This window comes from Protopterus annectens, chromosome 5.part1 (genome assembly GCF_019279795.1).
Source record: "Protopterus annectens isolate FY-2018-M chromosome 5.part1, PAN1.0, whole genome shotgun sequence".
Classification (NCBI taxonomy): Eukaryota; Metazoa; Chordata; order Ceratodontiformes; family Protopteridae; genus Protopterus; species Protopterus annectens.
The window spans coordinates 326,423,330-326,439,228 of record NC_056736.1 but is presented as its reverse complement, the minus strand read 5'-3'; the positions used below and the strand labels follow the sequence as shown (position 1 = coordinate 326,439,228).

The following is a 15,899-nucleotide window of genomic DNA, read 5'->3' as shown; positions in this document are numbered from 1 at the left end:
GCAGGGAGACCCTCTTAATGTAAGATGGCTGGTTTATAGGTTCATAGGTTGGTACTAGGCTATCAGCCCTAGGGCCTGTACAAGCCTAGCCATAACAATTCCCTGGATATTTCTTCCCACAGTATTTACTTCCCTGTACCCCTGTCTAGCAGGGCGACTGACATGATCCCCGGGCTGAATTTCCTATCTCCCATCCAATCGTCAAGGTTCCTTTTGAAGATGGCCAAGGAGGTGCTCTGCTTGACATATATGGGCAGTCTATTTCAGAGTATGGGGAGTCTCTGGATCAGGAACCTATCCCTCCAGCATGTTTTGTTCATTGTGATGACAAGGTTTAGATTCCTGGAGTGTGTGGCTCAGGGGGATTGGGATTTCTTTAAGTGGAGCATGTCCATCAGCTCAAAGTTTGACATAGTCTTGTATGTTAAGCAGAGATCGCCTCTGAGTAGATGATATGCCACAGAGTATAGCTGAAGTTTTTTTAGACGGTCAGCATAGGGCATCTGCTTTAGGCCTGTGATTTTTTAGTGAGGTATTTCTGTGGCCTTTCCAGCTGTTGCAGATGTCTTGTGAGGTACATACCAAATGGGGTGTTGTACTCTATAATGGGTCTAATGAGGGATGAGTACAGTGGGGCAATGACCTCCTTTTTTCTGGATGAAAAGACCTTTGTGATGAGGTGTGCCACAAAGAAGTATTTCCTGACTGTTGTGGCGATGAGGTTATCAAAGGTGAGACCACTGTCCACCTGTGTCCCTAAGTCTCTCACCACATTTTTGGTGTTTAGTGTACTGTCACCTGTGTGGTAATTCATGGGTACATAGGTTTTCCCAAAGGGGATAACTATACATTTCTTGGCATTAAGCTTGAGCTCATGGCTCTGACACCAAGCATCTGTTTCTGTAAGGCCCTTTTGTAGAATATCCACATCATTTGGGGATTCAATAATGGCTCCCAGTTTGCAGTCATCTGCAAACTTTGTTAGCCAGAGTCCCTTAGTGTTGGCCTGTACTTCAGAGAAGTAGATGCCAAATAATGGCGGTCCCAGGACTGAACCCTGAGGTACTCCACTTGTCACATATCTGGAGCTGGATTTGGAGTCAGCTACTTTTACAGTCTGGGTTCTGTCAGTAAGCCAGTTGGCAACCCATCGAATAATGTAGGGATTTATGCCTAGTTTAGTAAGTTTATCTATGATTCCAGAGTGGGGGATGGTGCTGAAAGCCTTGGCGAGGTCCAGTTAGTCTGTGTGGACTGCCTTACCCTCGTCCACAGCTCTGGAGACTGATTCAAAGAAGTCATTCAGGTTCAGGAGACAAGATGGGCCCTTCACGAACCCAAACTGGGTGGGGTCCAGTGTTTGAAGGTTGCCAATAATAATGCATTCCATGCCCTTGTAGATCAGGCTCGTCAGACTGATGGGACGGTAGTTCCCGGGATCCAAGGTGGATCCCCCCTTGTGGAGTGGGATAACTGTAGCTGTGTGCCACTCAGTGGGCACGAAGCCTGAGTTGAGGCTATGATTAAACATGACACTTAGGTGAGGTGCCAGTTCATGTTGATAGCAAACAGTCTAGATTCAGCAGGTCTGAATCTAGTCTTTGCTATGTAAGGCAAGAAAACACAGTTTCTAGATGGGAAAGAGTAAGGGAGAGTCACTTAATGGTCAAAGTGAGAGTATTTAGTAGTATACTACTAGATGACCTGGAGTGGTACCACCCTCTGCACAATCTTCGAGCAGCTGTGAAAAGTGGGAGTGCATTTCATACAGAGGATTTTAAACTTGGAGAGGTTGGCTGATATGCAAGCATGGGGAACCACATTTGTGTGAAGTTAAATAGGCTTTTATACCAGCAGGATGAAATACTTCTATAAAGTTAAACCCTCAGTCCAATCAGAGAAAAATACAATAAGCTATTGGCCAATAGTTTCTACTTTGGGTGGGTTGAATGTAGATTTCTGCTCCCACCAGAGGGCAAAAGAACCATTTTAATATAAAACAAACTGGCTTTGAGCTCAAGTGCAGTAACAAATGCTTTAGAACAGAGGTAAGAATTCCTGCAATATCAGGAATCCTTGGAAATAAGTTCACTAACCCTGAAAAGTGTTTACAACACACAAAAACTTTGCAAAACTTAGAAATATTTTGACAGGCTCAGGAGACGTTTGGCAAATTCAGAAACAGCTTTTGCAGTAACAGAGGAGGCTAGGAAATATCAAACTACTGCTGGAAACAACCTAAGAGCAGTACAGTAACAAACAGATGGAGTTTCTTTAACAAGTGCAGCCTGAAAAACAGTGATAAATTTGACAGTATAAATAAATGCAACACAGAAGTGTAGAGAAAGTGCAAAAAAGTATACTTATATCAGCTTTTTGGATCCATAAGGCTTTAGAAGTAATCTATACTAAGCAATATATACCAACTCTGAGATCACACTACAACGGGGAAAATGGTAAATTCCCCATCCCCCACTGTACTGTGATTGCTTTTCAAAAGTTTGATATTTTGAAAAGACAATCATGTGGTCTCCACCATATTTATTTATTTTACATTTGTTTATTGGGAAAGTCTGTCTGGACACAGGTCCTTTTTTATTGGCGGCCAGGGGAGAAAAGCACCCCAAATAATTTTTTAAAGAGCAATTCAAAGAACAGTGTTTTGTCACATGCATCACAGTAAATTAATAACGTACAACATTCAACATTAATAACATTCAACATTCCACTTTAAATTTACATGCTACATAGCAGCGTTAACAGTTATTAATTCTGTAATTCTAGCAACCAGGAGAACTAAACAGGCAGACCCTCTGTTATGAAGACCAGGTCAAAAATGTTCCAGTCCCTACCAAAACTGGAAATTTGATTTAGAGAGTGTTTATTAACCCAGTCCAAAAATTTGCTGTACATAACCTATGTTGGACGTATAGGTTTTCCAATTAATGACTTATAGTTGAAATCACTGAAGATCACCATGTTTTTGCTTTTATGGATATTTACAAGGAATACCATGAGCTGTAAATTCTCATCTGGGGGCCAGGAGCTGTGAATTCTCATCTAGCGGCCATGGAATTGGATTGGCAACAGGCTATAAGTTGGAGGTTTGACTTAAGTAAGGTAAGCTGGAGGTCTGAGAACTCACATTTGTGTCTCAGTGTACTAGTCTTGAAAGGAAGGGGTCACTGGCAAACACAAAGACTACATCACTATTATTAACGGGCTTGAAGGAATAGAAACCAGGTAATGAATGGGTGCCTTCATTACAGCTTATGTCTCCGTAATTACATCTTCCTGAATGCATTCAAGATGTAGAAATGGCTCAAGGTCAGACAGTTTATCATTAATACTACTGGAAATGAGAAATTGAGAAGACTCACTTTGTTATTGCCTAGTTTTAGATTTGATGCAGTTGTCAAGTTGGAACATTCCTTAGATGAATTCTGCCAAAAATGTACAAAAGGCTTTAGCCAGTATGTGGAGCACCTTGAATGATATATGTAGGCCGCAGTTGGGAAAGCAATATGGGCTGATAGAGACAGACTGTTTCCTTTTGCTTCTCTTGCTAACATGGGTTTTATGAATGGTTGTTAATGAATAAAGTTACATGAAATAACTATGGAACATTCAATCTGAGACAGCATGAAATCAATCACTAGCAAGCATAACACTGGAAATACTGTGATGAAATTTAACTTCCAGTCATTAAGACCTGTGACAGAACTTTACCAGTTGTTGCAGTATAGCAGAGAAATGCTTGTTGCAGTCACAGATAGGCACAAAATAATGCCAGAGAAGTGAAACATGAGTGGAGTGTTGGGAGGCATAAGTAGATAGATAAATTATATATATTGCTGAAAGTGCTAAAACAATAACACATCATAACAAAGAAACAATAAACTTAAATCAATACAGCAGTGATAAAGAGCATGCTAAGAAGTATGAGTCGGGATAGTATGCATCGTACATGAAGACGATCATAAGTTCACATTATACAAGAAGTCACTCAGAAAAATCAGTGGTAAAATAGGTAAGAACAGTACCTGTACACTGTTATAACATCATATAATGCAATGTTCCTGTGGAGAAAATAACACACAATAACCAGTATGTACAACTGTTGGGCATGACATGTGAAGGAGATTAAGGCAGTCAAATGAGGGGAAGGCAGGAAAGGAAAAAGACAGGACAGACAGAAAAAAAAATCAAAGAAAAAATAATCTGGGAGGGGCAAGGGGAAAGTGTAAAGATGTCTCCTGCCCAGCTTCAGGAAATCCAAGCAGTACAACAGAGCTTGAAAACATGTTAATTGGTAAGCCATGATGTACCCATCTGCTGGCACACCATGTTTACACAGGACCTCAGTGGCCCATCAAACACACTCCTTACATTGTGACTGAGTGAGTTATGCAGATCCTGAGAAAATACAGTAGATGTTGGACTGTGGGGCAATAGAAGAGTCCAATAGTTTACTTCTGTTTTAGCATGCTTTATGTAAGCTAATAAATAAACACATTGTTTTATTCTAGTACGCAGTAACCACATACATTCCTGATACCTAATCTAAAATAGTCTTAAATTCCCGCAGATGGAGGATGAGATTGGGGAGAAGATCAGGGGCCCCACCAAAATGCTATTACTGAAATAAAATCACAACCCTTTTTGAAAAAAAGGCAAGCATCTTCGATCTCACAAGATATATAAACACAAGTATTCCTCTGGGGAGTGTAAATGATTTTATGGAAGGAAGCTTGTGTGTTTGTTTACTGGAAAAGTGTTGAGGAACCATATTAAGAAAAGAGAAGAGTGTAGTCATGCAGATTGAGTTTCATTGCATAGCAACAGGGACTGTAATTGGAATATGATGTAAAAAGGTCAGTTTCATTAATGCTAGTGTAAAGAGTGCAAAACTATGAAAGGATAGGGCATTACATGGAAGAAAAAATGGCAAGCATTTAACACAGAAATATTTGATGCAGAAACATGTTTTCAACTGCCTCATTACAACAGTGTAGGCATTTACATTTTTTGTATTTTATTTTATAGACCTTCTAATCCCCAAATGGATTACATATAAACATTATGTCTTGTGGCATATAGTTACCAAATCGATCACCCCCTCCAGCATGTCTGCATAGTGTGACAGGAATGTCATACCTCTGTGCCACCAACAATTTTCAGTGTCCTCAGTGTTCTTGTACACTGGCGCTACAAGGTATATTATACATTATCTGGGATATGCCCGTCTCTCCACACTGTTATAAGTGTTCTCTAGAGCCATTTCTCTCCTCACTCAGTCAGAAGCTTGATCATATCTACTGTGGCCACATCTATGCCTGCTGTTTTTCCTGACAATGTTTTTAGTACTGTTCTTAGTTCTTCCTGTCATGGTAGGCTTTATCTTGGGCAGTGCAGCTTTTGCAGGTTTTTCTTCATTCAGAAGCTGCTGGAAGTACTCCTTCCATCTGCCTTTGATGTCCTATGAACTGGTAAGCAGGTTGTTACTGGCATCCCTTCTGAAGGGTTTCTGATGAATGTCTTCTTGATCTCTCTATATTTCCCTTGCAACCTTATCGAGTTTCCTTGTGCCATCCGCTGGGCCACTTTCCAGAAGATAGTAGAGTGCCTTGGATGCTCATTTTGTTTCTATTGTGATTGTTTTTTTAGTCTCTTTGTTAGCCAGTCAGAATTCCTTGTTAGTCTGGTCAGTCTTTTCTGTCTCTCACTTTTTTCTGCATTCTTTCTTTTGATAACTTCCTGGACTTCTACATTCCACCACCATTATTCCTTACCTACCTTATTTCCATACTTGGCTGATCTACATACCTGTTCTCAAATGCTTAATGCAAGAGATCAGGAAAAAGCCAAAACTAATTGGGGGGGGGGGTACAAATGCCAAAAATCAAGAAGAAATGTTAAATTTTTGTTTTTATAAACTATAAACTTGAGAGATGTACTAAAGAAAGCAAAAAAAGTTAACAAAGGTCTGGCCGTTGGATTAAGGCTCTTGCATCCTGCACCTAAGGGTTTGAATTTCTGAGCGAGCTACTTAGCTACTTAACTGCATAGTGCTCTCTAAGTGGGTCATTTTTGCAATAACAAGTGCATGCGCATGTACATGCATGCACGCACACAGACGCACACACACACACACACACACACACACACACACACACACACACACACACACACACACACACACATCTCTAGTGTTAATTAGCTAAAGGAATTTCAGCTGAAACTAACTTGCTGTGGCAATTCATTTCCGATAAAGATAGTGAAAAAGAAAATTCAGCTGAAACTAACTAGTTCTGCAAAACAATAATCCAAAGTCATTCACTCAACCAATACGATGCATAATGTTACATGAAACTCTCCTGTTACAGTACAAGCACATGCACACTTGGTTATCCAAAGCTGTTCACTTGAATTAGATCCATAATAATCCTGCAAAAAAGATGGTCAAGCTCTCACTTAAATCAGGTACGTGATGCTGTAGCCTACAACAGACTCTCCCACTCACAGGCATGCATGCCACTCAAATCATGTGCCAGTTCCTGGAAGTCTCTCATTGCTTTGTGAGCAAGTTCCAGTCTCTTTCACTGGCTGATGTTTTCAGCGAATCAAAATAGAATTGGTGCACAAAGAATGAAGTCATAATTTTTAGAGCTGGACAAGGAAGGGAAAATTTGAGAAGTATTTTTTTTAATTTAATTTATTTATTTATTGACACTTGGTTACCTAGAAAGTCCAGCTGGGTAGGTGCCCATTTTCAGTGGAGGTCCAAGGGGGAAAAAAAATTGCTAATTTGGTTTTTAAATTGTTATTTTTTTCTGATAGATGTTGTATTGCCATCTGGGCCTCCCAGTCAGCACTATGCCCTAGACAGCTTCCTAGTTTGCCTTGTGCTGGATCCGGCCCTGCCTACAGGAAATCCATATTGATGCAACTTGCTTCTGTGTTGCACCAAAAGGTTTAAATGCTTGTGTTCGATGGGTTCACTTTTTCTGAAAGGGTTAACATATCTGATGCTCATCCTGTCAGTGTTCAGTTCAGTAAATATGGTTCCTGTGAAAACTGAGATTTTTTATTTATTTACTCATTTATGTATTTATTCGTTCATTCATTCATTCATTCATTCATTTATTTATTTACTTATTTATTTCTTCCACATAGTTTGCTTTTGGACCTTTCAAAACACTGTTCACTGGTTCACCAAAGTTTTCAAATTACAGATTAATTTAAAAAAAAAAACAGATTTATAGATACTCTAAACTCTGGGATATTCTTCATCTGGTCTTCCATACTTTGTTGATAGTATCTGGCCTCTAGACCATTGCAAGATCTCCAAAATGTCCACTTTTATTTATTTTTTATTTTACTAGCAAATTAATCTTAAAATTGATCTTTGGTTTTATTTTTGATGTTTTATGGTAATTAAATTGTAGACAGATTAAGTTTTGTGCTGTAACACATTTTACTTTTTATTTTGCATTATAATATAGTGAGTGAATGTTTTGTTTGAACGTCTTATGTCATATGTTAGTTTCCTAACAGAGATACTTTTAAAGCTACAGATCATTCTGAAACTAATTTATATTAGGCGTGATTATTACCCGTTACTTCAGTAATCTATTCAGAATGGTATTCTAAGAAAGGGAAAGAAAAGAAATGATTTTTGTTCTAGTGCGAATTCGTTCTGAAGCATATGTTTGCAGTTTTGCAGGAAATGAGACATGTTAAAGACGGTTTTACTAAGGATATGAAATGAAAATATCTGGTCTAAATAGGCATTTCTCCATCTGTTTATTGAGTTGTATGAATCTTACTCTAAAGGGAATTATGGAATGGGGCATTTTGTCACCTTAAGAAGACATTCTCCGTTCTATAGATACATAAGGTTTTCATAAACATGTTTAAGAAATATCAGAAAAATGGTGAGATTGCAGTACTAGCTGCGCTTTCATTACATCAGTAATTCATTTTTTATTTTATTTATTTATTTTACATTTGTTGACCAGGATAGTCCGACTGGATACATGTCCAGTTTCAGCGGAGGCCGGGGGAGAAAAGCTCCAAGATAATAATACACAATGAACATTTACTAAATGCTTGTTTCAAGCAGATCACAGTCATAAGCAATACTAGAATTTAGCACATAGTACTTATTATAAATCACTTTACAAAACATAACATTATTTTCAAAGTTAAACATACATAACATTACATTCAGGTTTAAGACACACTGAGCAGTAATTATACAATTGACCCTTCCTGAAATGGAGTGGTAGAAAAAAGTTAGAAGTAGTTGAGGGGTTTAGGGGTGGGAGGGGTGGCATAATAGTTAAGGTGTTTACCTTATAAAGACAAGATGCAGAGTTTGATTCTCACATGGGGGAAATAGCTAGGCTTCAAATGGCTCACAGGGGCAGTTAGCCTAGTACTAATCTATGAACCTTTGAAGTTATGAAGGTAAGGCACCTAAGAAACAGAGAGGTCCCTAATCAGGGTTAGTGCAAGGACATAACCAATGAGTTTTGATGTGTTAATTGATTAATAATAATGGTAATTATGTTACCATTATTAGATTTAATGGATAGAGATATCACCAGGGATCTTTGGGTGGGGGAGAAAAGTAGGAGCTTTGTTTTGTTAGGATTTGGAATCTGACAGCAAACGGCAAGCCAGTTCTCAACTAGGTTAAAAGTAACCCGAGTAGTTGTTTGCAGCTGTGTCTGTGAGGTGCCAGCGCAGATCAACGTTGAGTCATCTGCGTATTGAATGCAGTTAGTTTTTGTAATGACAGTGTGGAGGTCATTAATAAAAATGGAAAACAGAAGTGGTCCCAAAATAGACCCCTGGGGACACCTAGGGTGTTGGGTAGGAGGGTTGATAGTTTGTTCTGCCATAAGAATGGATTGTTGTCTGTTGTGCAGATAGGACTCAAACCATTGGAGAGAGTGATTGCCTAGAGACATTGTTGCCAAGTTGTTGATGAGAAGATGGTAGTTAACCATATCAAAAGCCTTGGACAGGTCCAAAATAAGGGCTGTGGATAGCTTGTTGTTGTTATAGTTTATTGCATTACAGAAGGTGAGGAGGGCTGTGGTAGTACTATGATGTGGCCTGAAGCTATGCTGAGAGTTAGCCAGTAGGTTGTTTTGGGTTAGAAAGTACAGAAGTTGTTTATGGATGCATTTTTCCATAATTTTTGTCAGATGTGACAAGATAGCTATGGGTCCATAATTAGATAATTCAGTAGAATTACCACCTTTATGGAGGGGTATGACACGAGATATTTTCCAGATAGAGGGGACTGAGGCTTCTGATATGGAACGGTTAATTAGAATGGAAATGGGGTATGCTATGGTGTCAGCAGCTTTTTGCAAATATTCAGCGAGGAGAAGGTCAGCCATTAGGGTAGTAGGTTCTAATTTTTTGAGTAGTGATAGAATGAAAGGGTCTTATCACGTAATCAAACTTCCAAAATTTCGAACACCATAAGTTCGAACTTGGAAGATCGAAATGTGATAACATCAAAACATCAGAACAGCAAATTTTTTCCCAGGGAAAAAAAATTGCTGTTCCAAAAAACACACACACATAACACAAGCACACCAAAAACCTTATAAACCTACACTAAACCTTACATACACAACTATCTATGCACTAACCTTAACCCAAACCCTAACCCTAAATTCTGTCACTATTGCACACTTACCTTACCCGCACCCTAACCCTAAAGTCTGTCACTATCACACGCTTACCTTACCTGCACCCTAACCCCAATATCTGTCACAATCGCACACTTACCTTAACCTATTCTGTAACTTTCGCAACACAGTGGAGAAAATGTCGAAGCCGTAGAAGCGTCCAACTGAATTCTTTCCATGGGAAAACATTCAGACTTCCCCATCTTCAACATTTTCAACTTTCAAACTTCCAAGTTCAAACTTCTGGTGTTTGACATTCTGGAAGTTCAATTATGGGATAGGAACCCGAATGAAAGATCTGGAGACTGGTTGGAAGCTAAAGGAGGGCTGAGTGCTAGGACTGTTACCCAGTGGGTTAGAGGAGTTAAGGGGCAATTGGCTAGCAAGGGCTTGGATAGTTTTAGTAAAGAAACTATTAAAGGTATTAGCAACATCCTTTGGTAGTTTATCGGTAGAGGCTGGGGGAGGTGGAGTGGTGGTATGACCTGGGTACAGTCATTTATTTATCCCTGCCTAGAATATTCGGGGGTTATTTTGGTTTCCTTGTTGGAGATGGAAGTATTGTTTTTTTTATATAATAGAATGGAGCATTTTCTCTCATATATTAGTTGTCTAAATTTGGTTTGACTTAGAGGGTCTTTTGTAGCACGCCATGTTGCCCATAACTTTTTTTTTTTTACTATGATTTTTTATTTGGTTTCTTTAGACAGCCACAGGGCAATGTTTGTTTCATACAGTATTACAGTGGTAGTAGCCTGATAATATGTCTCAGACTAACCACTGTGTATCACCCTAACATAACACATACCATTGTGATAAGTCTCCACATACTCTTAATGCTTTGCTTCTGACAGATAACTAGCTCTCTAGAAGATGATATTATTCATGCTGTTTGTGTATCAAAAGGCCAAATATATATGTCCACAATCTACTCTTACTTCCAAGTTCAGTACTTCATCAATTGTCCAAAGGAAGTTAATATGGTTTGTAATATATTATTTTCAATTATTGTGTGAAATAATGCTCATGTTGACCGTCTTTCCTAAAATGTTATTTATAGTTCTCAGCACAGAGGACTGTGGCTATGACCTGTTATTTGCTGCTTCCTGCAGCTCAGAGTTTAAATCCATCTGCCTCTGTTTGACATCTGTATGAATATAACTAAGTAAATTAATTAGACAATGCTCCTATACTGTGTATGGAAAACGTTGATGTCAATCAGTGCTGTATCTCCATTAACAAATACAAAAAACAAACAAACAAAGAAATAAATAAAAATAAATATTTACTAACATTCTTTCAAATGCCTCACAATGTAGAACTACTGAGATTTACAAGACTGCACCTAATTAATGGTGATCATCTGTTCCCAATGTGACAATGTGAGTTATTGCTAGTTATGCCAGACAAAGTAGGGCAGTGGATGTGCAACATATGCCAGCATAGCTAGCTCGAATTTTGTAAAGAATTATATGTCATTTGTATATCAAACTGATTTGTGCAGATGATTGTGCTGAAAATGTATTTGCAAATTTGCATGTGTTAAAAATGTATCAACAGTATGTCCTGCTAGACAGGAAAGAAATATACATTTATATCCAATTGTACTGTGTTAACTGAGGAAATGTATATACGTTAACAGAGGCTAGTTGAGGAGAAGAGGTTAATCTCTGTCCAGATAACTTTGAAAAATGGTAAGAAATTAAATTACTTAACTTATGCCATAAAGATTGTATCTTACAGTTCTGACTGCAGCCAGAGGCAAAATGTCTGTGCCATAGAATGTATTATTAGCTCCTATAGGAAAAGTGGAAGTATCTTATTGTTTTATGACTTCAAGAAGCTGCAACAGATCTTAGCAAAGCTCTACATCTGTGTATTATTGACACATATGTGCAAGATTTTGGATCAGTTGCTCGGAACGGGGGTATTATGGGAACCAGAAGTCAGATGACCAGATGTATGTGATGTCATTCTGTAAGCCATCACTGAAATGTTGTTTTTTAACACTAGGTGATACTGAAGTCTCACAGGACTCTGTTTTTAGAAGCTGACACAGGAGGACTTCTCACCTACTTCATCTTGCCTTGCTCTAGTAAGTGACTGGGTAATAGTAATTCTTTAGATCAGTCAGGAAAATATAGTGGGATTAGCTAAGTACTGTTTTTCTGTTATTTGTGTGAATCTGTTCATCTGTGTTGTTTTAATATTTCCTGTAGCTGAAATTGTGCTGTTTATTGTAAATAGATATCTGGAGTGTTTCTCCCCGGACCTCCGCTGAAAATTGGCTTTCTTCCAAGTCGGACTTTCCCGGTAAACAAAAGTTAAATAAAATAAATAAATAATAATAAATAAATAAATAAATAAATAATTCTAGTGTTTTCATGTTCTTTTATTATTTATTATTAAAAATATTTAATTTTTTCATTGTGGCTGGTCCTTTATCGAATAGTTTAACCTCTGAAACTATCTATATATATATATATATATATATATATATATATATATATATATATATATATATTTATATATTTGGTGACTTGTGGCCACTCTGCACTCTGGAAAGCCTTATTGCATTGCACAAAACACTATTATTTGTATTAATATTACTTTCACTCAGTATAATTGGGTACCCATGTAACAGCCTTAGCGTAGCTAGCTTTGGAGTGTCTAGTGGCAGTAACTAACTTATAGTCTAGGCAGAAGGGGGTATTGCTAGTAAATCTATCCCAGCCTTTCCCAGCATGTGTTTGTGTGTGTGTGTGTGTGTGTGTGTGTGTGTGTGTGTGTGTGTGTGTGTGTGTGTGTGTGTGTGTGTGCGCGTGTGCGTGTGTGTGTGTGTGTGTGTGTGTGTGTGTGTGTGTGTGTGTGTGTGTGTATGAAAATCAAATCTCAGAGAGTATGTGTCAGCTGCTTGGAGCAGGGACATGGAGCACTAGTTTCACAGAGAGTGGGATGGAGGATTTGGCTTGGACACTCAGCTGAGGACTCAACTCTATAGCTGTGCCACTGTCTTACTGGGAATGTGGAGGGAGACAGAGAGAGAAATCCAGACCCCAGACTGAGTGTGTTCCTTGTGGGCTCTTAACAGAAATTCTGCTTGATGCAGAGAGCTGCATCTGGAAATACTATGTGTATCTATTTTTGTTCCAAGTGATCATCCATCTCCAGTGTCAGTGATGACGATTCAGGCATCTTGATTACTGGGCCAGAGAGGGGATGTCATACCCCTTTATGAGTTTGTAAACTGTTTCCTTTCATCCAAGGTTTGGGAACACAACTGCATGGCAAATTCATGTTGAAAAACTCTTTCAAATTTCATAGCCTAAAATTTTGATTTTACTTAAGAAAAATTATGTACCGTATTCACATCCACAGGACAGTTGTATGCATTTCTATTAACAGCTTTAACAGTATAATCACCACTATTGCGCTTTCAATAATATTTTGAAACATTTTTTGAATTAAGCAAAGACTCGATAGTGTAAAAGGAAATGGGCTAAATATACAGGTGATCTCTTAGAGTCTTCATTATTATTGCAAGTTATCTTATTAAGGTTAAGATGTTAAGACATCCAGGATATTGGTAATTTAAAGATTAAAAAAAACTTATTGAAACTCCTGAATCATTACATCATCTGACAAGATGAAGTCCAAATAAGTAGGCTAATACCAATAAACTGTCCAGAACTCTGCAAAATGTTCAAATTCTGCATCATATTTTTGGTTTGTTACTCATAACTGATAGTTTAAGTCACTAAATAATTGCAGACATCAGCTCCATGATACAGAAAATGCATGCTAACACAAAACATGTCATTATTGCAACTTTCAAGTTTTATGAGAGCAATCTTTAAAATCTGTGCCTATTTTTGGGCACCCTTCCCCATGATTTCTTGACTTCGCACAGATGTTTTTGCACTAAGATGCTGAGAGGTATGTTCTGCAGAGATTGTGCATGTTGATTTATCATATGTTATCATGAGGATATTATTTCTTATACTCTCATAAATACTCTTGTTTTGAAGCTCTGCTACACATGGCTGGATCTTATGCTATGATGCTGTTTATCTTTATACAATTCTGTGCAGTTCATCTGAAGTTACCAATAAAGAGCATATAATTTATTTATTCATAGCAATAAGGGGTGTACATAGTAAACAAAGTGGTATAACTGCTGGTGGAGATGAGGCCTTTCAGTTAATGAAAGTACATTATACTCTAATTAGCTGGTCATGTTTAAAATGTCTTTAATCTGGCTTTGCAGGACTAGTGTGCTGGTGAATTAAATTAGACCACAATGTATTTATGTGAAACAAATTTGAAATCTGTGACTTTGGTCATTATTATTATTATTATTATTATTATTATTATTACTACTATTATTATTTGACACAGACATATGAGAAGTATGCAGTGAAAATGTAACTATAATTGGTGGTTTTAAAACATGCCCATGGACAAAAATGACTGACTCTGCTGAGATGAAAAGGTAAAAAGTCCTTAGTTTATGTTTGCAGAACTAGTGTGCATTTGTATAAAGAAAATTAGAATACATTACTGTGGCCATTTTTTTCACAATCAGATTGTGATGTGTACATAGTCAGTAAAGTGGCTGTAATTGTTAAATACCAATATTGGTGGCTTATAATTATAGCAGTTTGAGTGGTCTTTTATAGTAGAAATATTCTGAAATTAGTACTTTTGTCATTATTGACTCATAGATTTTGTTTCAGTGATTGCTGGAAAAAATGTACAGAACTACACTTTTAAAACAAACTGTTATAATGTTGCTGTATTAAACAAAAATATAATTTAAAAATAACAATCAAGAAACATAATTTTAAAAAAATCAGAATGATGACTCAAAGGAAATAAGCATTTATGCATGGTTCTAAAATTGTGTGTAGGAAACCCATGGTTTAACAACTGCCCAGAGACGAAGGTACTCTTTATCCACCACTGTCCATATGCGTTTTCAGTGAATATGAGTTTTAAGGGAAAAAAGTTTACTGTTACTTATACGATCTCTTTTCAAAGTAGGACTGTTTTGTTTAACAAATGGCCATCAATGTTTGTGCAATAAAAGTTGAAATAAAAGGTTTAAATTAAATCCAAATCTCTGCAATCATTGTAAAAGTAAAGAAGAAAATAGTATGCCATTTTATAGGTTTGAACAGTGTTTATGGGAACTGGGGAGAGACAGCCAAATAATGGGACACTGGAATGGCTCTTAGGGGAGCTGCTATATTACCCTTCCTAGGGCCGCATTTGACCATGATCCAGCATTGCCTGAAGGCCAGCAATCCTGCAGATAAGTCCTGTCATAGTATGCTGCAGTAACCTAGATGAAAGCAGTACTATCATGTTGTACAGGTTTAGGTAGAAGTCCGACTTATTGTAATGCTCAAGGCACAAAAATATACAAGCAGCAGCTACTGCATAAGAGCCTAATAAGTAGCTTCTTCAAAATCCATATTATCAGGCTTGTGCATACCATTCTTACATTGTGTGTGATTCCAGTTATACAATGCAGTTCATCAGAAACAGTACTTCCAACCACATAACAATGTATCCCCTGCATAATGAATACTTTAAGATTCAGGTTTAAGCCACTGTTGGCCTTGCATAGTTTAATAGTGTCAGTACCTTTCATAATAATGGTTTCTTTGCTTGCTCACTTGCTCAGATATAACATTATCTACTATCAGAGCTGAAAAACTGCAGTTTACATTACAGCTCTTGTTGGAGTACCGTTTTCCTAAGTAAGTCATCAATAGACAACAAAAGCTAACAAGTTAAAGGATTATCTGTGGATCTGTTCTTCAAGCAGCAAACTTACTAGAAGGAAGCAACATGCAAACTTTCACTTACAAGAAGTATTGTCTATCAGCATATCACTTTAGTTTAATCCAATATACTTTGGTAATAGCACTTCATTGTATAGTACTTATTTAAGGAATCTTGTTATGATACAACACAAGAGCAATATTTTATTTTTCCAGAACTACTTTGCAAAGACCATTTGTGCCATTTCTACTGACTGATTCATTAAATAATATGTTATGCGTACTTTCAAAAAGTGTAGGCCATGTAATTGCACTTAGTTCCAACTAGGAAGAAGTCTCTGTAGCACAAAAACTAAAGAACAAAATAAAAGTTCAAAGGAGAGATCACAACTCATAG

General features: G+C 37.5%; 1 long non-coding RNA gene across 1 annotated transcript in view; it reads right to left on the bottom strand.

Moving 5' to 3' along the window:
- LOC122803404 overlaps window positions 1-15,899 on the bottom strand; it is a 2,587,193-nt gene that overhangs the window by 593,085 nt on the left and 1,978,209 nt on the right. The window lies entirely within an intron of this gene.